This window comes from Perognathus longimembris, chromosome 17 (assembly GCF_023159225.1).
Source record: "Perognathus longimembris pacificus isolate PPM17 chromosome 17, ASM2315922v1, whole genome shotgun sequence".
In the NCBI taxonomy this organism is placed as follows: domain Eukaryota; kingdom Metazoa; phylum Chordata; class Mammalia; order Rodentia; family Heteromyidae; genus Perognathus; species Perognathus longimembris.
In genome coordinates, this window is record NC_063177.1 from 13356370 (window position 1) to 13383683 (window position 27314).

General features: G+C 45.2%; 1 protein-coding gene across 12 annotated transcripts in view; it reads left to right on the forward strand.

Moving 5' to 3' along the window:
• Epn2 (epsin 2) overlaps window positions 1-27314 on the forward strand; it is an 87373-nt gene that overhangs the window by 16059 nt on the left and 44000 nt on the right. The window contains exon 1 of one of the 12 annotated variants that reach the window (XM_048366599.1): window positions 7929-8189. The exons of the other annotated variants lie outside the window; for them this stretch is intronic. The gene's annotated coding sequence lies outside the window, so the exon portion shown is untranslated. Of the gene's footprint in view, window positions 1-7928; window positions 8190-27314 lie in introns of those variants that run through there. 12 annotated transcript variants of the gene reach the window in all.

Sequence of the window (27314 nt, forward strand, 5' to 3'; positions counted from 1 at the left end):
GCCTTCCAAGTAGCTAGAATTGCAGCTGTGAGCCACTGGCATCTGGCCTAAGCTTCTTTTGTTGAAGGCTAGCCTAGTACCACCCTACCACTTGAGCCACAGCTCCACTTACAGCTTTTTGATAGTTTATTGGAGATGAGAACTTCATGGACTTCCTGCCTAGTATGCCTTCAAATCTCAGTCCTCAGATCTTAGCTCTTTTATTTTTGTTGTTGTTAGTCATAGGGCTTGGTGGGCACTGTCCCTGAGCTTTTTGACTCAGAGCTAGTGCTCTACCATTTTGAGCCACAGAGCCACTTCCAGATCTCAGCTTTCTTGAGTAGTTAGGGTTATAGGCATAAGGCACTGGTGCCCTGTTCACCTGTTCAGAAGCGCACGTGTGTGTGTGTGTGTGTGTGTGTGTGTGTGTGTTGGACCTGGGCACTGTCTCTGAGCCTTTGTGCTCAAGGCTAGTGCTGCTCTACCACTTGAGCTACAGCTCACTTCCAGCTTTTTTGGTGGTTAATCAGAAATAAGAATCTTACAGACTTTCCTGCCCAGGATGACTTTGAACCCTGATCTTCATTCAGATCTCAGCCTCCTGAGTAGCTAGGATTACGGGCATGAGCCATTGGTGCTCATCTTAGAAGTATTTTTTTTTGTGTGTGTGTCAGTTCTGGGGCTTGACTCAGGGCCTGGGTACTACTGTTCCTGAGCTTCTTTTCCTCAAGGCTACCTCTCTACCACTTGAGCCACAGCACCACTTCTGGCTTTTTCTGTTTATGTGCTACTGAGGAATTTAACCCAGGGCTTCACACATGCTAGGCAAGCACTCTTCCCTTAAGCCACATTCCCAGCCCAGAAGTATTCTTAATTTAAAATGTGGGGATATGGGCCAGGAGTTTGGCCTAGTGGTAGAATGCTTGCCTTGCACGCATGAAGCCCTGGGTTCAATTCCTTGGTACCACATACACAGAAAAAGCCAGAAGTGGCGTTGTGGCTCAAGTGGTAGGGCACTGCTAGCCTTGAGCAAAAAGAGCTCAAGGACAGTGCCCAGGCCCTGAATTCAAGCCCCAGGACTGGCAAAAAAACCCAAAACAACAACAACCAGAAAACAAAACAAAAATAAATATGAGGGGCTGGGAATATGGCCTAGTGGCAAGAGTGCTTGCCTCCTACACATGAAGCTCTCGGTTTGATTCCCCAGCACCACATATATGGAAAACGGCCAGAAGGGGCTCTGTGGCTCAGGTGGCAGAGTGCTAGCCTTGAGCGGGAAGAAGCCAGGGACAGTGCTCAGGCCCTGAGTCCAAGGCCCAGGACTGGCCAAAACAAACAAACACAAAAAATATGAGGATAGGATTCACTGACCAGATTGAAAATACTGTATATGAGAAAGCAGGGGAGTGATTTATTTCTCTTTATTTCAACAACTACATTTTGAAAGAACTTCCGAGGTATGGTATACATAACAGAACTATGCCCAGCATGTATATATAGCACAGTATGGGACTCATCAGGCCTTCTGGTTTTAGGTATTTTTGGTGATTGCCCCTCTCAGTTGCTGTGATGCCACTGCAGTCAGTGTGAGGGTAGCATTGGCCTTTCTGAGCACTGGTGTGGAGGACAGACAGGTTTGACAGTCTCTGGAACTTTGCCACCTTCCGAATTGGGAGGACAGATACATGTTTTCTATGAGAGCTGGTGATAGAAGAGCTTGTTTTGCTAGAAACCATGTTAGTGCCATTATCTACAACCTCAGTATCATAAGAGACTCCGGGCCTTTCCTTTGCATTTTCTTGACAGTGTGCTGCTGTTGGAGAGGCCTGGTTCCATGTGTTCTCCTTAATATGGGCTCCAAGAGACCTGGTAGGCTGTTTTACATGGAGGAGCTAGTGGAGCCCATAGAGGGTAGCCAGGTGCAGACAGGTGGGCACTCTTCTCAGGGATGCTGTTGTGGAGCCATGTGCTATGCAAGTAAAGTGGCCCCTACTATGTGTCTGAATGGCACACTCCTCTGTCATGCTGTATGTCCCCTTTGGAGGGTGTGGGGGAGCCTTCTTCTGAAGTCCTAGGGCAAGGAAAAGCCTGCCCCTCCCCCCTTTCTCTCTGCCAGTCCTGGGGCTTGAGCTCAGGGCCTGAGTACTGTCTCTGGCTTCCTTTTGCTCAAGGCTAGCACTCTACCACTTGAACCACAGCGCCACTTCCAGCTTTTTCTGTTTATGTGGTGCTGAGGAATTGAACCCAGGGCTTCATGCATGCTAGGCAAGCACTCTACCGTTAAGCCACATTCCCACCCCTTGTCTTTCTCTTGTAGGGAGCATGACCCACTTTGTTTTGGCCACTGGCAAGCTCAACCCAAAGCTAGTTATTTGTTCTAGCTGTAGTGTGACTTGCACTTTGGGTTCTAACCTTGCCTTCAGACCCAGATACTGTCTTTTTCCCTATTTCTTGCATTTCCCTGTCTCTGGTTTTTCACTTAATGCTCTCATCCTGCTCTCTGGATTTCCCTAAGCCGATGCTGGTCAGCTTTGGCTGTTCCTTATCATCTTCAGCTGGAGAGTGCTGATGCTCAGTCCTCACCTCCTGTTTTAATGGTTCTTGGATGGGGCCTGAGCATAAGTATGTTTCCAGAGCTCCCCAGAGAGCCCCACAACATAGCCAGGTTGTGAGCTGCTGCTCTAGGCCATTTCACATTTCAGTAACAAAGTGGGGATAAACAGACGAAAGGGGTGGAATCTTGGGGGATAGCCAAACCAGGGGATAGTGATCTGAGCTCAGAGAGGCTGAGTAAAGAGGATTATGTAGTTCCCAGCAGTTTCCTGTCTGTGGCATGGTGGAGCAGCTCCGAGGGGGCTCTTCTCCTGCTCCAAACCACAGGAAACTCAACTTGGGACCACAGTGGGTCTTCAGAGATTCAGCTCTAAATTCCTTGGGCCGGCCTAGTTAGCCTAACACTGCTTTGTAACAGGATCTTATGGCCACTCAGACCCAGATCCTGTATTTAGAGCCTAATTTAGGCTTAATACCATTTACTATGGACTATAATTATAGAAAAGACCTAGTGTATAAAGAGAACATTTAAAACATGGTCTTTGCAACTAATGTGATTCCCCCTAAAGCTTTAAAACAGGAAGAGTACCATCCTGTTTGCTTCAATTAAGAGAAACAAAGATTATGAAAGAAAACCCACTTGTTTTAAAGGAATATATATTTTTTAATCAAAAGAAGAAAAAGGAAAGAAGCACAAGAAGTTACTGTGTAACCCGACTACAAAGTGCTGGGTAGATACTAACATTTGAAGCAAGGGAAGTAAGTTTCTTTAAACCAAACCCTTAATTCCTTCCTTGCAGAGAAATTCCAGCTTGTTTTAGTTCTTTTGCCTTTGGACAAACATCTTACTAACTTTTCCTTTCCCACCAAGGGTAATCAGTTCTCAGAGACACGCTAAAAGTCAGCTCTGCTACAGTAGACTATACAATGTGTTTGCAGGCAGATTTCCTTTTCTGCCTGGAGGTTGTTGAGGACACCTGTTTTAATGATGTAGAGCTGGAGAGATGTGATCCCTTCCCTCCCCTTCATAGACCTCACAGCTGACACTCCCATAACAAAAGAGGTTTTCAAGATAACAGCTTAAGTGGATTCTGTAATAGTCATTTTTAGTGACCAGCACCTCCAGAATGACAGTGAAAATGTCTATTGTAGGGCTGTGAAGCAAGGACAGCTATGTTGGATAGAACTGTGGGTGGACAGAAAGGGTGTGATCCTGAGCAGAGAATGAATTCAGTGGGGTAACCCAGCAAGACCCGATGCTCAGATTCTGGCCTCTCAGTGGGACATTCCTTGCCCCAGGTTTGGGACAGAACCCTCTGGATTGAAGGTTTGTATGGGGCTGGGAATGTGGCTTAGTGGTGGAGTGCTTGACTAGTATTCATGAAGCCCTGGGTTCGATTCCTCTGTACCACATGAACAGAAAAAGCTAGAAGTGGCGCTGTGGCTCAAGCAGTAGAGTGCTAGCTTTGAGGAAAAGAAGCTCAGGGACAGTGCCCAAGGCCCTGAGTTCAAGTCCCAGGACTGGCAAAAAAAAAAAAAGGTTTTAGGACCTGCTCTTGGACAAGGAAGGTCAGAGAATTTCTTTATAGCCAGCTCCTACACAGACTGAATGGTAGGTAGTTGGGGAGGGAGCATTCTGGTTTATTATAGCTGGCTTTGGGAAGGACTTTTTTTTAAAATTAAATTTTATTGACAAGGTGATGTACAGAGAGGGTACAGTTACATAATAAGGTAGTGAGTACATTTCTTGTCATATTTGTTACACGTTCCCTCATTTTTCTTTCCCTTGGGAAGGACTTCTGACTTCTGTGACCTGTGGGGAGAAATTCTTGTTTCTGTGCCTGGCTTTGGGGGAGGTATACAGCCAGGAGGGCAGGAAAAGGTCACTTCCATAGTCTTTCAATTTATAAAGGACATAGCCTGTGGAAGTGCCATACTTTTGAGTGTCATCTGAGCTCCACAATAATGATCAAAGGAAATTGGAAGTGTATGTGAACTTGACCTATAGTCTTATCACTGTGATCACTGTTAATATGTTGGTTTATTTCATCTTAGTTGGTGTCTTATTTGTTTGTTCCTTGGTGTTCCATGGTGGCCTAAACATGACATTAGTCAGCAAATGCCTGGAGTGGCTGTGCTGTGGAGAGTCCTTTCCAGGAAAGCTCTGTTGTTTTTCCTGGAAAGCTGTTGCCCTTTCTGCTCTGGATGGTGGGCCTCAGCAGCTTCCTGGAGGCTTCCTGGACCTGTGGGAATTACCTGTAGGGGAGAAATTCTGGAGGATAGCTAGACGATGTGGTGAGGAAGGAGTGTGAAGGAGAGGCTGGGCTGCTGGACAGGGTGTCAAGCTGGAATTTAGGACTGCTGGCTTTATATACACTTCAGAGGCTTTTAGAATACAGCAGGCCAGCCCTTGCATAGTCTTAGAATGCTCTGTTTCTCCTTGGGTGGTGTAAGTGAAAGGGTAGCCCTTCCTACCTCCAGCCTAGTGCCAGCATATTTGGCTTGTGGATCTCAGAGCAGAGGTGAGTGTCAGCATGTCCTCACGTGGTTTACTGCCTTTCTTCAGGGGTGTCTAGAAGAGAAAATAGCCAATTCATCAGGAAATGTGAGTGCCTGAGGCTCAGCAGCTACCTCTGATGCAATTCAGTGAGCTGGAGCCTGCTCCAGACCAACTAGCTCTGTGCAGGGGGACCTGTGATGGGCTCATGGCTGCTCATGTTCTTCTGGGGCCCTTGGCATTGGTACTGCCAGAAGTTGTTTGGAGCAGGATGCTGGTGGGGCTCATGCCTGTAATCCTAGCTACTCAGGAGGCTGAGAACCAAGGATTGGGGTTTGAAGCCAGCCCAGGCAGAAGTTCCTATGAGACTGTTATCTCCAATTAACCACTCAAAAACCGAAAGTGGAGCTGTGGCAGGTCTTCCATAGGAGAGAGAGGTCCCTAGTTTCTTTTCCAGTGGTACCAGGCCTACCTGGCTGATCACTGCTGCCCTGGGCAGCAGACACCCTGTGCATGTTTGTGTATTGCGTTGTACTAATTGGTGGATATTTAAGAATCCTGTGATAGAAAGTAAAGGGTACCATGAAGTTTTTTTTTTTTCTTTTTTAAGTTAGAAGAAAAAGGAAATGAGTTGAGAGCTTAGAAAGGAGGAGCAAATGGCTTCCTTAACCAAAGAACTTAGTCTGTCAAGCACTTGGAAATTTGAGTGTTTTTCAAGACCCATAGAAATACAATTTGAGATTGCTTAGCAGGAGCTTTTTCCTGGTGGGTGATTGGGTTTTGCTTGGTTGTATAAGTAGTAGTAGCTCCCTGATCTGGTGTCTTTTAAGCCTTGGGTCATTTCAGAAAAAAAAAGCTCATCTCTTTGAGGGCCAAAGCCTTTCATCTTTATCTCAGCATTAGTTTTTCTCTTTAGCACTCTGTTACCTGATCTAATGAAGGCCAGCCCACAGGATGGAGCAAGGGTTCACAGATAGCCATTGTGAAAGCAGTGGCCTCCCCCTCCTTCTAGAGTGTGATTTGACTTGCAGTTGAGATCCCTCCCTCTCCTTTTCCTGTCCTTCCTCTCTCTTCTCGTCTTCTTTCTTCCTTTCCTACCCTGCTCTTTTTGCCCATTTGGCCTGGCATGTGCTCTGCCTGTTGCTTACCCTGTGTCTAGTTTTTTACATACTCCATGCCTGGTCTGAAAGTCCATGCTGAGTTCCTGTGCCCTTGCTATCATCTGTTCACCTGCACACTGTGTCCCTTGAACTCCTGCTGTCTATTTTGTCTGCATCCCCAGGGTCATGCCCAGGGCCTGGCAGAACAGAAGGAAGACCTGTGCATGAGGGTCTGGCTGGAGAGCTGTTCTGCTTGACTTGGCCCTGCTGTATCACCTTCTAATGTGTCACAGACCTGCTCAGCTGCCTTGGGATGCCCTGGTCATGTTTGCACATGATGCTATGGTGGTCTGTGGAGAGGGAAAGCTGTCTGGAGTGGATGGAGTGTGCACACAGGGAAAACCACTGAGGTGAGAAGCAGGAAGGCCTGGAGGGGAGTTGCAGAAAGGAAGGGACAATGTAGGAAGAAGTCTTGCTCTCTAGCTGACAGCTGATGGTGTCCAGCTCTCACAGGAGGATGTAGAAACACAACTGGACCTGGGCTGCCACTCATTCCTGGACAACTTGGCACTGACTGGCATCTGAGACCTCTTGAACAAAGATTTTACTATTATTATTATTTTACCAGTCCTGGGGCTTGAACTCAGGGCCTGAGCACTGTCCCTGGCTTCTTTTTGCTCAAGGCTAGCATTCTACTACCTGAGACACAGTGCCACTTCCGGCTTTTTCAGTAGATGTGTGCTGAGGAATCAAACCCAGGGCTTCATGTAGGCAAGGCAGGCACTCTATCACTAGGCCACATTCCCAGCCCTGACCAAAGCTGTTTATAATTGCCATCCCTCTCCTTCCTTCTTTCCTCTCTCCTTTCCTCCCCTCTCCTCCTTTGTCTCCTCCCCTCCTTCCTTTCCTTCCCTCCTCTCCTGTGGTCCAGGGTTCTCATACTCCCCACCCTTTCCCTCAAGAAAAGCATTGGAGCAGGGCACAGTAGCTCAAGCCTGTAATAATCCTAGCTACTTGGGAGGCTGCTATCAGTAGATTGTGGTTCGAGGCCAGCACAAGCAAAAAGAACTTTAAGAGCTCCCATCTTAACCAATGGCTGAACAGAAGTGGGAGGATCAGGCCACCCCAGGCATAAAATGAGACCCTACCTTGAAAGTCAATGCAAAAAGGGCTGAGGGCATGACACCCACCTAGAAGCAGAAGCACAAGGCCAAGTTTAAATCCCAGTTTCGCATCCCCCTCTCCCCCAGAGGAAGACATTAGGGCCCTTCCCAACAGGCTGTTTCACAATATGCCTGTACTGTGAAATTAGGAGGAGACACATTTGTCGTCTTGACAGATTGTGCCCTGGTCCTCTCATCTCCTCATTGTTCTACCCACACGGAAGCTGTTTTTTCCAGAGCCTTGCCAACCACAGGTGTAGTCAAATATTTCAAGTTCTACCAGCATGGCAGGTAAATGGTATAGTATTAATATGCATTTTTCTGAAGTACTGAGCTGGTAGAGCTGTCATACATTTAAGGATCATTTTATATTTTTCTCTGAATGGTTCTGTTCCCATTTTTCTCTCGGGTATGGTTGTTCACTTCTCAATGTCTCTATTTTTGGAAAGTTTGATTTATTTGTTAAGAATTGTAAACTTTTTTGGGGGTGGGGCCAGTCCTGGAGCTTGAACTCGGGGCCTGGGCACTGTCTGTGGGCACTTCTTTGCTCAAGGCTAGCACACTACCATTTGAGTCACAGTGCCACTTCCGGCTTTTTCTGTGTATGTGGTACTGAGAAATCAAACCCAAGGCTTCATGCATGTTAGGCAAGCACTCTACCACTAAGCCACATTCTCAACCTAACTTTTTTTTTTTTTAAACACTTAGTGGAGGCTGAGGATTGAGCCCTCCTGGATTTTCCCTGGAGGAGGTGGGCCCCATCCGGTGTCCTTGCCTTGTCCCCTCTTCTCTCCACATAGAAAGTATCTCTTGCAGAAGAGCAGCAGGCTCAGTGCTGGACCACTACTGGGCACATTGCAGTAAATGAACAGCTATCATCTTGGTGCCTTTGACTAGGTATTATCCTGATCGAGTTAGATTCTAACTCCATTCTGCCCCACCTCTTGGGCTTTAAAGGTTCGGGTTCCTGTTGGGAGAAGCCACAATCGTGGCTTCCTTCAAGTATTTGGAATTAATTGGCCACAGCACACATTTTCAACAGGAACATATGACAGTGTAGGTGTGCTTGAGTTGCATGCAGATGGGTTCCATGCAGTGTGAGAACGCCAGTCTAAGTGGTTGGCATAGCAAAGCTACGCCCCTGAACTGCATATCAAGTGTGTGCTGAGGAGAATAGGCTCACTGTAGCCATGTACAAACCCAAGAGTGATGGGAACCCAGGGTGATAGGGACTTGTCTCTTTTTTTCTTATGAATTTTATTGGTATGTACCATACAATGTTCACACACTTAAAATGTCCAAATGGCTTTTAGTAGTGTAAACAATGCAGTGGATTTTAGTATACTTAGAGTTGTATAATCATCAGCATAATTGTATTGTGAACATTTCATCATCCCAGAAACTCTGTACCCTTAAGCAATCATTTCCCCTTCTACACTCTTATCTCCTGGAAGCTATCAGTTTACTTTGTGTCCCTATGGATTTGCCTGTTCTGAACATTCCATATAATAGAACTATATGATATGTAGCCTTTTGATTCTGTTTCTGTCTTCTGCTTGTGGTCAAGGTTTATCCATATTGAAGTCAAATTCGCCAAAGTGACTGCATGTATCAGGATGGTATTCCTCTTCAGGGCTGAGTAATAGTCCGTTGTGTGACTAGACTAGGTTTGTTTGTTCACTTCTCAGCCAGCAGATAAAGTTGTGCCCAGTGTTGGGCTCTTATGAGTAATGTGGCCTTGCACTTGACTCATGAGTCTGTGGACATGCCTTCCACTGTCTGGGCAAGCACAGGTGGCCACCATCACCTCCATAGTGGAAGAGAATGTCAAGGGTTTGCACACTTCATTAAAATTTTTTATTAGTATACATTAGTTGTATAAGGAAGAGTTCTATTGTAATACTATGCATACATACAATATATCCCAATCAACTTATTTTCTCCATCACTGTCACTTATCCCACTCCCTTATCCTTAAACATTTTTAACAGGTTTTATTGTTCTATTTCCACTCAATCTATTTACACCATATTCATCTTCACTTACCCTTTAATTAGTCCTCCCGCTCAACAGAACCTATACTTTCCTGTCATTTGTTTATTTTTAACTGTGATTTTGTTTGTGGGCTTTTGGATAGATACCCAACAGTGGGGCTGCTGGGTCATAGGGGAGTTCTATATTGAGCCTTCTGAGGAATCTCGTTCATTGCAGCACAATTTGTCATAGCGAGAAGCTGGAACCAACCCAGATGCCCCTCCATAGATGAATGGATCAGGAAAATGTGGTACATTTACACAATGGAATTTTATGCCTCTATCAGAAAGAATGACATTGTTCCATTTGTAAGGAAATGGAAGGACTTGGAAAAAGTTATACTAAGTGAAGTGAGCCAGACCCAAAGAAACATGGACTCTATGGCCTCCCTTATTGGGAATAATTAGTACAGGTTTAGGCAAGCCATAGCAGAGCATCACAAGGCCCAATAGCCATACCCTTAGAAACACATAAGATGATGCTAAGTGAAATGAACTCCATGTTATGGAAACAAGTGATATATCACAGTTGTAACTACTTTCAACGTCCTATGTGTATGTGTAGTTTCTATTATTGATGATGTTTTGTATCACCTTCCTATGTTTGTACCTACACTATCTCTGTAATCTTATCTGAGTATATTGGAAACCGTGTTTACTGGTATTGGAAGTAGGAAATTCAAAGGGAATACCAAATTCGAGAGACACAGGGTAAAAAAAAGAGAAATAACTACAAAAGCAATACTTGCAAAACTGTTTGGTGTAAGTGAACTGAACACCTGGGGGGGGAGGGAAAGGGGGGGGAGGGGGGGCATGAGGGACAAGGCAACAAACAGTACAAGAAATGTATCTAATGCCCAACGTATGATACTGTAACCTCTCTGTACGTCAGTTTGATAATAAAAATTTGAGAAAAAAAAAACTTAGCAAAAGTAAAGAGTAAAAAAAAAAAAAAGATAGTACATACCTTCTGACTGATTTTATTGTCTTTTGCCCTGACTAACTTTGGAGGGGCTGGGAAAATGTACATAGAACTAATACAAGACAAGAGAAGGGGAGAGGAGCAGAGAAGGGAGACCACCTTCTTGGGCCTAGGGCATGATCTTGTAAGTTGCTTGGCTGGTGACCATCTTCCAGGGTCATCCTCGCTGGTTATGGTGACACTAGAACAGAGCAAGGATAGCCACACAGAAGTGATAGTGCTTGTGATTAAGGTTAAGGATTGGGTCGTTAAGGGTTTTCACTGAAAGTGATGGGGCTGGGTGGAGAGCAGAGAGCTTCATTCTGCTCTGAGGCTCTGCCCCCTTCACTTGTAAAATGCCTCACTTGTAGAACTGCAGCAGGATGGTGCTCTGGGTACCTGGCAGTGCTGGGCATGTAGCAGGTACCCAGTGGCTTGTAGCCCTCACTTGGTGCCTTTGACCAGCAACAGCTGGGCTGCCATGTGACCAGATGAGGACTTCTGAGGCTTTGGGTTCATGCCCTCCTTGTGCAGCATAATTGAGCTGCAGGACAACCTGTCCTGAGGACCTGTTATCCCTGCTCTGGCCCAGAGATGAGGGGAAAGCTAGAGCAAGAAGGGAGGTTGGTAGCACTGGCAAGCAAAGAGTTGTTGTTGTCCTCTCAGCACAGATTTCTGAAGTGGAGCATTTTCTGGGCACAGAAGCAGCTGGGCAGATCCGCACCACACACCCAGTTGTCAGTGCTGGAAGCACGCCCCTCGATTACTACTTCTCCAAACAAAGCAGGACAATGGCAGTGTAAACACTGTTTGAATGAAAACATTTGGTTAATGGAGATAAAACCAAAAGGAAAATAACAACTTTCATTTCCTTTTGGTTTGTGTGTTTTGACATTTGGCAGCATATTTCTAATCTTTTAAGAATTAAAAAAATTATATGGTATGCAAACTTCTGTTTGTTTATGCTTGTTAAATTTAGTGTGAAATAGACTCAAAAATTCCCCTCCTGTTCCATGTCAGCTGGCTGTTTTGCTTTTCTCCAGGAGAGGGGGTGTGGTCATGGACCAGCAGCTTGTGGGAAAAGCCAATCAGGAGTACTCTGGTGCTGAGATGGAACTCTTGCTGTGGCTCATAGAGGCCACTGGATAGTAGTGGATAAAGCAGTGATCTTTTCACTTACTGAGTTGTTACAATGCAGTAACAATATCTGTAGGCTGTAATCTGTCTGTCTATCTGCCTGTCTGTCTGCCTGCTCTCTACTATAGTATGGTCATGGGGCTTAAACTCAGGTCCTGAGCACTGTCTATGAGCTCTTCTGCTCAAGGCTAGAGCTCTATTTTATGTTGGGCCACAGCACCACTTCTGGTTTTCTGGTGGTTAATTGGAGATAAGTCTCATAGACTTTCCTTCCTAGACTGGTTTTGAACTGTGATCCTCGGATCTCAGCTTCCTGGGTAGCTCACCTGGCTTTATTTAATTTGTTTTTTGAGACAGGATCTTACTATGTAGCCCAGACTAACCTCAAATTCCCTGCCCTTTTGCCTTTTATCTTCTGAATGCTGGGACTATAGGTATTATATACCATACCTAGTGAGAAAGAGGGGGAGGGATGGGGGGGAGAAGGAGACCTAATTTATATTTATTGTGGGTATTTGAATGAGGACCCTTGCTTTGGAGGATCAGAAGCTCTGAGGTGGGAGGGAGGATGGGAGAGTAGAAGCAGGTGGGGGCTGGATTCTGTGCCTTAGTCATTCATTCTGATAGCAGATGTGTGCCAGGCACCCTGCCAGGCCCAGCATGCAGCATTGAGGAGACAGTCGGGGCTTCTGTCCCCCAAGATCTTGTGGTCCAGAGGTCGTGGGAGGATGGAGGGAGTACCGGAAGCCAGGCGAGCTCCATGAGGCTCCTCTGGCTGGCCTCATGTGGCCCAGCAGCAGGTGTTAGAGCTGGGCAGAGAATCCCTGGAGGGGTGGGAGTGGAGTGTGCTGATAGAGAGTGGGGCAGTGGGTGGTTTTGTCTTGGTACTGGCATGCTGAATGATGTATACAGAGCATGGAGCCTTCCTGTGGTTGTGTACAGAAGAAGGCATGGCTCTCCCTGCCTGTGCTGCTGTGTATACCACAAATGGAGCCACCCTTGCCACACCAGCATTGAATGGATCCCCTTGTCCACCCATTGCTGGTCTGACCTTAGGCTTTGTGGCCACTTGCCTCCTCCCCACTGGTAGCGTCCTTGTTCCTGCTGTTTGGCTGCCCCTCACTCTTCCCAGATAAACATAGAGCCTGGTGCTTCTCCTGCCTGGTTTTAGGCACCAGCTGCCACTTGCCACCTCTTTGTGCCCATGGCTTTTGTGCCAGCACCATCTTGTCTGAAGTAAAACTATGTGTTCTGCCTCTTCACGTCCCTTGAAACCTCTCCACTCTTTCTGTTTAGGGCACTTGTCGGCTCCTCCACTCTACCCACCCTCCTTCACATATGGTCCGTGTTTATGACCATCTCCTGCCCTTTCTTGTTCTTCTGGCACACCTGGATTCAGGCTCCAAGCTCTTCCTCCAGTAGCCAGGTTGTGGCATCTGAATGTCTTGTCTTCACAGTTGTCTACCCTCTCCACTGCTCTTGATGACATTTCAGGAATGCTGTTCTGGCCACGTCAGTTCCCTACTCCCAAAGAAAACAACCTAGCTCCAGTAGCTTTGCCTTCTGGTATGCACTTCAATATTAGTTTTAGTAGTTAGATTATCTTAAAATTGTTGTGGTACTTTGGCAGGTACCTCAGATAGTTAAGTGTATAGTTAATGAAGGCTCCAGCACTTCAGGACAGCCAAGGCTATATTCATATGAAAACGTGTACACAGATGTTCATATCAGCATTGCTCACAACAGCCTCAAATTGGAAACAAACCAAATGCCCACCAACTGAAAAATGGAGAAACAAAATGTAGTATACCCATGCAATGGAAAGTTACTCAACCATAAAAGGGAGTGGAGTAATGATACATAATGCAGCATAGATGAATCTGTAAAATATGATGCTAAGTGAAAAAAGCCCAATGCAAATGGTCACGTATTGTCCAATTCTCATTTGCGTATATGAAAAACCCAGAATAGGCAAATCCATAGAGACAGAAAGTTGTTTCATGGGCTCAGGGAGGGGGCAGTGGAGAATGACTGTAAATGGATATGGGGTTTCTTTTGAGAGGGATGAAAATGTTCTGGAATTAGTTACATAACATTGTGACTACTAAAAAAAGAGACAACACTGAGGTGTGCGCTTTAGAGAGTTTTATACTGTCTGAGGTTATGTTTCATTAAAAGCAAGAAGATACCCCTAATAAGTAGCAGTGATGCCTGATTTTCTGTATGCTGTCACTCAGAACGTATATTTGAATTTCAGAGCAAATTGATCTAAAGGAAAACATGAACTAAGCAAATAGTTTGGCTCATGCGCTCATAGTAAGAGCTCATTTTTGAGTGCCTACCCCACAGGAAGTGTTTATCTGGCGTTAGCATTGGCACTGTGTGGAGGAGATGGAAAGGATTGTAAAGATGAATAACCCAAAGTTGACAAGTCCATGTTGGTTAGCATGTGTGGTAAGGTCCTGGCACTGCAGCCTTTTCCTGTTTTCCTGGTGTGCCTGCCTGATCCTCTCTCCCCTCCTTTCTCCCACAAGTGCCTCAGGTGCACTGGCTGGTCCCAATCTGTTCCCAGCTTCTTGTGAGCAGCCTCGAGCACCCAATTTTGTCTGTATGGGACTGAAGGCTGCATCAGTGTATCCCTAAATCCCCTGTGCTCAGCGGCCTCGCCTTCTGTGTACTCAGTGTAAGGAAAGTACTTGTCAAACCTAGTATCAACTGCACTATTACTAATAACATCTTTGTGTTGACAAAGTGATGTTAAAAAGAATGGTAACAAAATTTTCAAAGTAAAATACAAGGAGGGTTTGTGTACTTTAGGAATGAGCCATTCTGGTAGGAACATTCTCTTAGGAAAGCTTTGGCTCAGGTGTCCCAGGGGATGCACATGCACATTACACTATGGTGATGGCAGGAATCTGGAAGCAGCTCGGGTGTCATCTCCTGGAGCGGGGGAGGTGCACTGTCAATGAGAACAGAATCAGACTACACAGCATGAAAGCTTGCTGTGTACAGCAATGGGGCTAATGCTCTAAACATTACTCCATGGCACAAGTAATTGGTAGGACCACACCTTTTCATTTATAATGTGTGTGCCACAATTACTGCCTTTCCTAAAGAAGGGGCCAGCTAGGCAGGGTGGCATATGCCTGTGATCATAGCTTCTGGGGTGCTTGAGGTGAGAGAATTGCTTGAGCCTAGAAAGAAGTTTAAGGCCAGCCTGGGCAACATTGTGGGATTCTACCTCAAAGTAAAAATAAAAACTATAAAAACATAGGAGGAAGGGACTGAAATCCCACAACCCAGGCTGTTTGCCCCAGGGGTGGAAGTGGTGGGGAGATAGGAGACATGTGTGGGACCTTGGGAGTGGTAGTGCAGGAGTAAGTAAGGGTCATGGGCTCATCTTGTTTGTGTCTTAAGTTGCTCATATTCTCCTGCACTTACCCAAAGGAACCTAATGAAATATTATGTAATCAGGGGAGCAACAAGGAAACATTAGGGACCTCTGTAGCTTTTTCTGGGGCAGACTCTTGACATTTAAGAGTTGGGAAGGAATGCTTCCTCCTCATGTAGCAAGTCAGTGTTTCAGGGTAAATAAAACACTGGGAATGTCTCCAGCCTGGAGGAAAGAGAGAAGTCATATTATATTCTGTCCCTCCAAAAGGAAGTTTACCTTATAGCATTAATACACTCACTTTTTTCCTGGGTAGAATTTCAGATGACATGGGCCATTTCAAAGGAGCAATGTAGACTGTTAAGGCCATTAGAGTCATTGTGGCTGACTTAGTGGAAGGCATTGTAACCACCAAAGAGAGGCATCATTTCCTTTTCTTTTTTTTTTCCTGGTTGTGGGGTTTCATTTCTCTTGGTTCCCCTCATAGCTGATGCTCTACCACTTGAACCACACACCTCTTATTTCTGGCTTTTTTCTGGTTATTTGGAGAAAATAGTCTCTTAGATTTGTCTGCCTAGGCTGGTTTTAAACCGCATTCCTCAGATCTCAGCCTCCTGAGTAGGTAGGATTAGAGGCATGAGTTACGGATGTCTGGCAAGGCATAATTTCTTTTTTTTTTTTGGCCAGTCCTGGGGCTTGGACTCAGGGCCTGAGCACTGTCCCTGGCTTCTTTTTGCTCAAGGCTAGCACTCTGCCACTTGAGCCACAGCGCCACTTCTGGCCGTTTTCTGTATATGTGGTGCTGGGGAATTGAACCCAGGGCTTCGTGTATACGAGGCAAGCACTCTTGCCACTAGGCCATATCCCCAGCCCAAGGCATAATTTCTTAAGGACATGTGAATTTAGAATTTTTTTTTTTTTTTTTTTTGCCAGTCCTGGCGCTTGGACTCAGACAGAGCCTGAGCACTGTCCCTGGCTTCTTTTTGCTCAAGGTTAGCATTCTACCACTTGAATCACAGCACTACTTTCAGCCTTTTCTATATATGTAGTGCTGAGGAATTGAACCTAGGGCTTCATGCATGCTAGCAAGCACTCTACTGCTAAGCCACATTTCCAGCCCCCCCCCCCCACTTTTTTTTAATTGAGAAAAAGTCTTGCTGTATAGACCAGGCTGACCTCAAACTCTTTTTCTTTTCTTTTGTTGGTCTTGGGGCTTGAACTCAAGGCTAGTGGGGCTTGATCAAGGCTAGTGATCTGCCATTTGAGCCACAGCACCGCTTCTGGTTTTCTGGTGGTTAATTGGAGAAAAGAGTCTCACAAACTTTGCTTCCCCTGGCTGGCATTGAACTACAGTCCTCAGATCTCAGCCTCATAAGTAGCTAGTAATACAGGCATGAGTCACTGGCACCACCTGGCTTTGGTCTCCAACTCTTGATTCTCCTGCCTCAGCATCCTTAGTGCTGGAGTTAAAGGCGTATTCCACCATACCAAGCTTAGGAAAAATGCATTTTAAGAACCATTTAACAGGGGCTGGGCATATGGCCTAGTGGCAAGAGTGCTTGCCTCTTGTACTTGAAGCCCTGGGTTTGATTCCCCAGCACCACATATACAGAAAATGGCCAGAAGTGGCGCTGTGACTCAAGTGGCAGAGTGCTAGCCTTGAGCAAAGAGAAGCCAGGGACAGTGCTCAGGCCCTGAGTCCAAGGCCCAGAACTGGCAAAAAAAAAAAAAAAAAAAAAAAAAGAACCATTTAACACTGTATATTTAAAATAAGAAAAGAAAAAACATATATGGTTGTTTCTGACCCCCAAATGTAGCTAATCCCTCTGTGTGTCCATCTGTGATTCCTACTTGTATCATAGACAGCTTTTTTTGAAGGGCATCAGAGCACTCTCCCTTTACTGGTTTTTCTAGAAGAAAGCTAGAAGCACTAGGTTTTGATTGTGGCTTGGTAGGAAGCAGTTGACTTCCTGCTGTTGGCCCCAAACACTTACCCAAGTGAGACTTTGTAGGTCTACAGATATAGCCAGGAAAAATGGGTTGTTCCTAGAACGTTGGGGCCTGGATTTCTCTAAAGGCAGAAAGAGTGTTTATGAGGGTGGGCCCCAAAATCTGAGCTCTGGGGTCAGATGCTGTTGCTCCTATTAGCTGGCAGTGCAGCTTTGGCTCTCTCAGTGCTTTAGCTTTCTCCTTTGTGAAATGGACATAGATCGTTCTGCTGCAAAAGTTAGGAAATCCAAACGATAGACACCTGTGAAGTGTTTGGCTGGGACTGGTCAGTACTTACTATTATCTACTTGTAGAGCCTCTATTTTCTAGGGCGCTGTAGCAGCAGAGAGCCAGCACTCCTGAGGCTTGTCAGGAAATTCCAGCTACAGAGAGGAGCAGCAGGATGAGAAGGGTACTTGGCAGGTTGCATACGTCACACGAGAAGTCACAAGAGAGGCGCAGGTCCAGACTGGAGGCTGCTGAGCAGCTTCTCCTTGGGCCCAGCCCCCTTGTACCCAGGTTTCAGTGGCTGTGCAACATTCTGACTCTCAAGCAGTTTATCGTTGGTCAGGCAGATAGCAGCTGTTTCTGTTGCACCAAAGAAAGCAGGAACTAGGAGCACAGTGGCAAGGTGTACAATCTAACCATCTGACGCTGTGGGATACAGGTTATTAGTCTAGACTTTCTTATTTTTGGCATAGTGGTGTTTCTTAAGTGCCTCCATGTCCCAGGTTCTGTTCTAGGCACTAGGAGATGGTGAAGAAAGGCCAGCTCTGCACTCAGGGAGGGGGGTGAGGCCAGCAGGACTGGAAAGAGAAATAGGCTGTGAACTAGAGGAGAGATTCTGTGAGATGCATACTACTAACTTGGTTGTTCTGAACATCTGGGTGACAGGAGCCCCGAAAGACAGTGACAGAAAAGACATGGAGGTTGATGGAACATGGACAGGTGGGTGGAGCTTAGGATAGGAGTCTTATCTGGTTGAAGGTTTCTCTGGAGTGACAGTATACTCTTCCAGTAATAGGAAGGGGAATCTGGAAGCGAGGATGCTGCTCAGCTGGCACAGAAAGAGTTAACTGTTAGACTGGCCTTTCCCCAGCACCTCCAATCAGGATGGTTTGGCTCATCCTTTGAACTTGCTGAGGTGAGCCTGTCCCTTGGCCTCTGGGACTCTGGCTCACCCTCTGCTCCTTGGCTGTTGGGGTGAGGATTAGCAGGTGAGGGTCTCAGGACGTTAGCCATCATTACCTGAAAGTCTGTGGAAGTAACTCTCTGCTTGTCCACAGAAACCTGCCCTGGTGCAGCCCTCTGCAGCTCTAGGAGAGGCTGAACTGATCTCCCAGAGGGCTGGTGGCAGCACATGGGGTCAGCGCAGGGAGAAAATACCTGTTCTCAGCAGATTACTCTCCTGACACACATCCTTGGCCTTAATTAGGATGTAGAGTGTTGTCACTGTTTGTGGAGCCCGGGGCCTGCCCCTCACCTCACCCACCACCCTCTTTCTTTTTCACTCCTCAATGGCTTGCCCAGCACTTAGTTCCACCACAGTCACCAGCCAGGTCTAAATTAAGCACAAAATCATGGGAACTTGAAGTTTTCCCATGCAGCTCTGCCCTTTTCTAAGCTCTTGAGCTGGAATGCTATACTGACAGTGATAGTGATGCAGAGCCTGGCCTGTCCCCAAGGGTGAGGCTGGTCTCTGGGTGTGCATGGCACTGTCATCTGTAAGTGGTGTCTCCAGTGGCCAAGTCACAGCAGTTAGAAAAATGGTAGTTAGTGGCCTGGGTTCCCCTTGGTTGATGATCTGTTGCTGAGCTGGTCAGAAGCCTGAGCTCTCTGTGACACCATGGAGATGACAAATAGAATCACTGGTCAGAACTGGGTTTTGTTTAGAAGTCAGAACCTTTGCTTGGAGCCACAGAGTGAGCACAGCATTGGACCATGGATCCTAGTTTCCCTGATTCTCCTAATTAGGGCTTTCTACTATGCCAGGCTGTTTGCAAAACTCCTTTGCCGAATAGTGGGGAGATTTAAGTAAAATGAGAATTCTCACATCCCCTTTGTGCAATCATGAGTGTGTTTGATCTTCCACTCAGGGTTGGGGGCAGACCCAGCTCATTGCACCCTCATTCCTTGAATGAGAAACAGAAACAGCTGGAAGCAGGCCTTTTGCCCTAGTCATTGCTTCACACATTCTTTAAAAAGTGACTGCAGTTCACCATGTGTGGATTCTGCACCCACAGCCTGCCTTTCCCTGAGGTTGAGCACTTAGTGAAGGAGGAAAGTGCATGAACTTTACCTGTCTTCTAGAAGTCCTAAGTGTTGGTTTCCCCTCTAGATTATGAATTTTTTGAAAGCCTGCTTTTTTAAGCTTTATTTTCATTTAGTATTTTTTTGTGCTAGTTCTGGTGCTAGAACTCAGAGCCTAGGTACTGTTACTTAGTGTTTTTGTTGAAGGCTAGTGCTCTACTTCTGTAAAGCCTGCTTTTTGGAGTGTATAAAATTTGGCAAGAAGTCATTGGAATGGAGATGGCCAGGTTCAACTAGAGAAGAAGATGTTTCTTTTTGGCTGGATGTCACTGTTTTTCCTGTGTGAGAGGAATAATGACCTTTGTCTGTGTCTCATGTCTCCCACTGCATGAGTTACTAATGCTCTAAGGTTAGTGCTGGCGTCGCTGAGGCAGAGCCACAATAGTTCTTTCTCTGTAGGCTGAAATGATCACTGTTGAAAAGAATGTGGCACTGTCCATATTGTCCTGACTGGGCCGTTGTCCTCTGGAGGGCCTGCTCAGCTCAGTCATGTGAGCTGCAGCCTCACAATCCCTGACTGGGCCTCCTTGTAGTGATCATCCCTCCCTTTCCCCAGAGGAAGATGGAGGTGTTTCCGTCTAGTGGATGGGCACGGGGGAAACAGCCAGCTAGTGAAGACTGCAGAGTGTCTTCCTGGCTCAGGTTCCTGTGTGTCCGGCTCCACACCTTGTTTCTCACATCAGTGTGCCTGAAAGTGACTGGTGGGGAAGCTTGTGAAAAATGCGGTTCCCTGGTGGGGAAGTTTGTGAAAAATGCGGTTCCCCTGGCCTTTACGCTGGTTATTCTGTTCCTGGGTTTTCAGATGGGCTCTCAGGAGCTTCTGATAAGTAGCATGGGGGAAAGGTAGGCGTAGCCCCTTTCCTGAGCTTACTCTGTCATCTGCTTTTAGAAAGATGAAGTATGTGTGAAGTCACAGGAGGCTGCCAGACTCTTGTCATTGGTGCTGCCATCTGGGGTGAGGATGTTGAGTGAGTCTGTTCATCATACCCACTGACTAGGACTGGATTACTGCAGTCACTGTTGGGTGACCTGTAACTGTTAGGTTTGGGGAGGGGTTGTTGAGAGACAGGTAGTTCTCCATCGGTGATGGTGGCCACTGAGAAGCCACTGTTCAGATCTCCTTAGGGATTTGGAAACTCCAACTGGAAGAGGTGTATCTCCATACCAGCTAGTCTTCCCTTGCAAGGGCACTGGGTATAGTCGCACGCATGGCAGGGATGTAACCTGGGCTGCTCAGAGCTGTGAGAAGCCTCTCTTTCTCCAGATTGGCTTCTGTCTCTCTTGACCAGTGAGATATTTGGAAGGAATTTCCCTGCCCAGCTCTGCTAGACCTCAGAGCACATTCCTAAGGAATTATTCTTGTCTCCGGGGGCATCACCCTGGCCTTGAAAATTTTTTCCAGTTACTTTGTTTCCTGTTTGTTGTTTTATTCCTTCCTTTTGTGTGGGGGGCAGTCCTGGGGCTTGAACTCAGGGCCTGAGCACTGTCCCTGGCTTTTTTTTTTTTTTGCTCAAGGCTAGCACTCTGCCACTTGAGCCACAGTGCCACTTCTGGCCATTTTCTATATATGTGGTGCTGAGGAATCGAACCCAGGGCTTCATGTATAGGAGGCAAGCATTCTTGCCACTAGGCCATATTCCCAAGTCCTTATTCCTTCCTTTTCTACTCCACTGTCACTTGAATTCTGACAGCATTTTCAAATAGACCAGCACCCTCACCCCTTCCATGCCCCTGCATGCTGCATTATTGTTGCCCTTATATGTTACTCTCACATCAGAGTGGGCTATTCCAAACTGGTTGCAGGTGCTGTGTTCTTGGTGAGTACTGAGCTTCCCTGGGAAGATGCAGAGCCTCCTTAGTCAGTCTGGCATTCTGAGGATGTGGCTCAGTTGTGGCTGGGAGCCAGGCATTGTCTCTACACTTCTATTTGAGACCGTATGACACCTTGTTTGGGACCTGGAACACACACTTTGCTATCCCCCCTCATATCCTCTTAGGTGTTCTTTGCATAGCACTTGCCATTGCAGGTGACAACAGCATACCTTGATGTTTGGAGAAATAGAGAAGGTAGATGGCAAGGCACAGGTGGGACACCCAGAGGTTCAAATTATGTGGTTGTCTTATGCCTCCCTACTGCCTCCTTGCTTCCTCTTGTGTTCTACAACTAAGCCTCACCTCCAATTCCTACCTGACCAGTTCTGTATTGCCGCCTATAGTATGATTTCCCCAGACCACTGGTATATTGTTTACTTGCTGTTAGCTGGCATTTTATCTACTCATTGGGTTAATAGGGGTCATGCCATATGTTGTATTAGAAACTTGGATTTATTTATTTTTGCCAGTCCTGGGTCTTGAACCCAGGTCCTGAGCACTGTCCCTGGCTTCTTTTCTTTTCTCTCTTTCTTTCTTTCTTTTCTTTTCTTTTTTTTTGTTTTGCTCAAGGCTAGCACTTTACCATTTGAACCACAGTGCTACTTCTGGACTTTTCTGTTTATGTGATGCTGAAGAATTGAACCCAGGGCTTCATACATGCTAGGTAAGCATTCTACTGCTAAGCCACATTCCTAGCCCCTGGAACTTTGATTCTTAATAAAAGGAATTATTAATTCTACTTCAAAACAGGCTTTTTAGGGCTGAGTGGGCCTAGGGCTGGATGGTGGAGTTGGACATCGTCCCTGTGGGCCTCCTCTGCCCTCTTGGCAGGCACAGAGGATTTTTTTGCCTCAGTTAAGCCCCAACTTAAAAGTCATTTTGCTGTCTCCATTAAAATATATGCATAGTTGCAGCTGAATTATTCAAACTTATGTAGTGGCATTTGTCTCAGTTGTTGGTATGAAATTTATAAGTCCCTCATTCCGTCCCTCCCTCCCTTCCAACTCTCTTCCCCTGTCCTTCTTTTACTCCTTTCCTTCTCCTCCTTTCCTATCCCTCTCCTAAACCTTTAACAAAACTGACTTTTCCCCCTTGGGTTGGCACTGCCTACCTGTTCCACATCTCACCCATATCTATGCTGGTTTCCTGATGGCTGATATTTGTGACCTGACCACACCTGCTCAGATTGTAATAAAGAGGCTCAGGGGGCTGGGAATATGCCTAGTGGTAGAGTGCGTGGCTCGTATACATGAAGCCCTAGGTTTGATTCCTCAGGACCACATATATGGAAAAGGCCAGAAGTGACGCTGTGGCTCAAGTGGTAGAATGATAGCTTTGAGCAAAAGAAGCCAGGGACAGTGCTCAGGCCCTGAGTTCAATCCCCAGGACTGGCAAAAACTAAAAAAAAATAAAATAAAATAAAGAGACCCGGAAGGGGACAAATGTTTTAGCAGGCTAGAAAATTCGGAAGGAAAGTTGCATACTGAGGAGAGCACAGCAACTGCTGGGAAGATGGTGAGAACAAAATCAAAGTCAGTTTTGGAAATAACAGGATCTGTCCTTGTGGGTATGGATTTGGGGCTGATGTATGGAGAAAATCTTGGAAGCTCCTTGCCTCCAGGCAGCTGTTTGTGTTTATAGCCCACTCTTGAAGTGGGGGTGAGAAGTTAAAAGGGGAGATGGGGTTTTGAGGTATATGCATCCTGCTTGGGCAAAGCCATGGAGATTGAAGTGTCCTGAGCCTGTAGCTCTGATCTGCTGGCTCTGCTGCTTCTGTGCTTGTATGGCTCTTAGAGTTGGAATTGAAGTTTCGATTTTTTTTTTGTAATTTATTTATTAATTGAACAAAAATTTTTTGACAAGGTGTTGTACAAAAAGGGTACAGTTACATAGTAGGGCAGTGTGTGATATCTTACACCCTGTTTTTCTTTCCCTTCCCTAGGTCAGGTAGACATATATACAATACACAATGTACCAAGAACATATACAGTAGCCACGTGGCCCATGTAATGTCAACATTAGACAGTATATCAACAATAGTCTTTTTTTTTTTTGGCCAGTCCTGGGCTTGGACTCAGAGCCTGAACACTGTCCCTGGCTTCTTTTTGCTCAAGGCTAGCACTTTGCCATTTGAGCCACAGCGCCACTTCTGGCCATTTTCTGTATATGTGGTACTGGGGAATTGAACCCAGGGCCTCATGTATACGAGGCAAGCACTCTTGCCACTAGGCCATATCCCCAGCCCTCTACAATAGTCTTTTTTTTTTTTTTTTGGCCAGTCCTGGGCCTTGGACTCAGGGCCGGAGCACCGTCCCTGGCTTCTTCCCGCTCAAGGCTAGCACTCTGCCACTTGAGCCACAGCGCCGCTTCTGGCCGTTTTCTGTATATGTGGTGCTGGGGAATTGAACCTAGGGCCTCGTGTATCCGAGGCAGGCACTCTTGCCACTAGGCTATATCCCCAGCCCTCGACAATAGTCTTATATGAACGTACATACATAGCTTTTGAGCTATTGTATTCCACTGAGAGGTCAATTTTTTTCTTTTTTTATGAATTTAATTTATTAATTGAAGACAAGTTTTTTTACAAGGTGTTGTGCAAAAAGGGTACAGTTACATAGTAGGGCAGTGTGTACATTTCTTGTGATATCTTACGCCCTGTTTTTCTTTCCCTTCTCTAGGTCAGGTAGACATACATACAATATACAATGCATCAAGAACATACACAGTAGCCACGTGAGAGGTCAATTTTTGACCTTTATATGTTGAGTAGTTGTTTGGTTTTAGTTACATAATGTTGGGTCGCTGACCCAATCCTGTGGGAAATACCATTTGACAAGCAGTTTTTGGTTTCACAGACCTGGTCTCTACTGTCTTCCCTTCACCCCATCTTAACAGTCATATATCAGGGAGATCATGCCCCTTTGTTTTCTGTGTTCTAGGCTTGTCTCGCTCAACATTATTTGTTCAGGTTCTGACCATTTCCCGGTGAATAACAATATTTCACCATTTCTCATCGCTATGTAGTATTCCATTGTGTATAGGTACCACATTTTTTGGATCCATTCATCTGTGGAGGGGCATCTGGGTTGATTCCATTTTTTGGCTATTGAGAATTGTGCAGCGATAAACATGGAAGTGCAAATGTCGTTTTGATATCTTGGGACCTGCTGTTCAGGATTGATGCCTAGGAGTGGTATGGCTGGGTCATAGGGTAGGTCTATATTGAGCTTTTTGAGAAATCTCCATACTGTTCTCCAAAGTGTTTGTACTAATTTGCACTCCCACCAACAATGGAGAAGGGTTCCTCTTTCCCCGCACCCCCTCCAGCATCTGTTGTTGCCTGAGTTCAGAGTATAGGCCATTCTAACTGGGGTGAGGTGGTATCTCAGGGTTGTTTTTATTTGCATTTCCTTTACTACCAGGGATGTTGAACATTTCCTCATGTGTTTCTTTGCCATTTTTATCTCTTCTCTTGTGAAGTCTCTCTTTAGCTCCTTTGGCCATTTCCTAATTGGTGTATTGGGCTTTGGAGGGGCTTAGTTTTTTTAGTTCTCTGTAGATGACAGATATTAGGCCTTTGTCTGTTGCTGTGCTGGTAAAGATCCTTTCCCATATGGTTGGCTGTCTTTCTGTTTTGGTGGCTATGTCCTTAGCTGTGCAGAAACTTTTTAATTTGTAGTAGTCCCATTTGTCCAGTCTCTCCCCTATCTGTTGCGCCCCTGGGACTCTATTCAGGAAGTTCCTTCCTGTGCCTATAAGTTCTAGCGTCTTCCCTACTCTGTCCTTCAGTAGTTTCAAGGATTCAGGTCTGATACTGAGGTCCTTGATTCATTTTGAGTTGATCTTGGTGCATGGTGATAGGCTTGGGTCTACTTTGAGTTTTCTGCATATGGCTGCCCAGTTCTCCCAGCACCAGTAGTTGAAGAGGCTATGTTTATTCCATTGTATGTCTTTAGCTCCTTTGTCAAATATCAGCTGACTATAAGAGTGTGGTTTTATTTCTGGATCTTCAATTCTAATCCATTGGTCTTCTGGTCTGTTTTTATACCAATACCAGGCTGTTTTTGTTATGATGACCCTGTAGTAGAGCTTGAAGTCTGGTATTGTGATACCTCCTGCACTGCTTTTTTTGCCTAGAATTGCTTCGGCTATTCTAGGTCTTTTGCTGTTCCATATGAATTTATGGATTGCTTTCTCTATTTCAGTGAAGAATGTGGCTGGGATTTTGATAGGGATTGCATTGAATTTGTATAACAATTTGGGCAATATGGCCATTTTCACTATATTGATTCTGCCTACCCATAAGCATGGGAGGTCTTTCCATCTCCTTGTGTCTTCTTTGACTTCTCTTATTAGATTTTTATAGTTCTCATTAAATAGGTCCGTCACATGCTTGGTTAGGTTGATTTCTAGGTACTTTATTTTTTATTTTTGGCTACTGTAAATGGAATTGTTTCCATAATTTCCTTTCTGCTTGTATATTGCTGGTGTACAGAAAAGCTGCTGACTTTTGTGGATTGATTTTGTATCCTGCTACTTTGCCAAAATGGTTTATTAGGTGTAGGAGTTTGGGGACTGAGTTTTTTGGGTCCTTCAGATATAAGATCATGTTGTCTGCGAATAGGGATAGCTTGATTTCTTCCTTGCTGATGTGGATCCCTTTGATGTCCTCCTCTTGCCTTATTGCTATGGCTAGGGATTCCAGCACTATGTTGAAAAGAAGTGGGGAGAGTGGGCATCCTTGTCTTGTTCCTGAGTTTAGGGGGAATGATTTTAGTTTCTTTCCATTTAATACGATTTTAGCAGTTGGTCTGTTGTATATGGCTTTTATTGTTTTGAGGAATGTTCCATCTATTCCTGTTCTCTCCAGGGCTTTTAATAAGTATGGATGTTGTATTTTGTCAAAGGCTTTTTGGGCATCGACTGAGATAACAATGTGATTCTTGATTTTAGTTCTGTTTATGTGGTGAATTACGTTGATTGATTTATGGATGTTGAACCATCCTTGTGACTGTGGGATGAAGCCTACTTTTGGTCATGGTGTATAATTTTCTTGATCAGTTTCTGGATCCTGTTAGCTAATATTTTATTGAGGAGCTTTGTGTCTGTGTTCATTAGTGATATTGGTCTGTAGTTGTCTTTTTTTGTTGGGTCCTTGCCTGGTTTGGGAGTGAGTATGATATTAGCTTCACAGAGTGAGTTTGGGATTTCTCCCTCTGTTTCTATTTCGCGGAAGAGTTTGAGAAGTATTGGTATTAGCTCCTCACTAAAGGTTTTATAGAATTCGTTGGTGAATCCATCTGGGCCTGGGCTTTTCTTTGTTGGGAGGTTCTTGATTACCCCCTGTATCTCGCTGTACGTTATTGGTTTATTTAGTTGATTTATTTCTTCTTGGTTCAGTTTGGGCAGTTTATACTTCTCTAAGAATTGATCCATTTCTGTAAAATTATTGTTTTTTACTGAGTAGAGGTTCTGGAAATAGCTCCTTATGATTGTTTGAATATCGTGTGTACTTGTTGTAATTTTTCCGGTGAAGTCCCTGATTTTACGTATATGAGTCTCTTCTCTTCTTTTTTTTTGTAAGTCTTGCGAGGGGTCTGTCAATTTTATTTATTATCTCAAAGAACCAGCTTTTAGCCTTATTTATTTGTTGAATGGTCTTCTATTTTCAATCAGATTTATTTCTTCTTTAATCTTTGTGATCTCTCTCCTCCTATTCGATTTAGATTCAGTCATTTCTTGTTTCTCCAGTTGTTTTAGTTTCATCGTGAGGTTATTCACCTGTTCTGTTTCCATTCTTTTTATGTGAGTGCTGAGGGCAATGATCTTGTCCCTCAGTACTGCCTTAGCTATGTACCATAGGTTTCTTTGTGATATATTTTCATTGTCATTGTGACTTATGAATTCGTTAGTTTCATCTTTAATTTGGTCTGTGGCCCAAGTGTTGGATAACAGTGTGGGGTTTAGCCTCCAAGAATGTGTATAGCCTCTGTGGTAACCGTTGTTATTGAGGGTTACCTTTAATCCACTGTGGTCAGATTTAATACATGGGATGACATCAATACTTTTTATTTGCTGAGGTTCTTTGTGTGGGCTATGACATGTTCTATTTTGGAGTATGATCCATGGGGTGCTGAGAAGAAGGTGTATTGGGTCTTTTAGGGTGGAAGATTCTGTAAAGAGCTGTCAGATCCATTTGGGATATGGTGTTACTTAGGTCTTAAGCTCCCTTGCTAATCCTCTGGGTGTTGGATCTGTCTCTTGGAGAGAGTGGGGTATTTAAGTCACCCACTATGATTGTGTTTGGGTCTATCTTGTTCTGTAGTTCT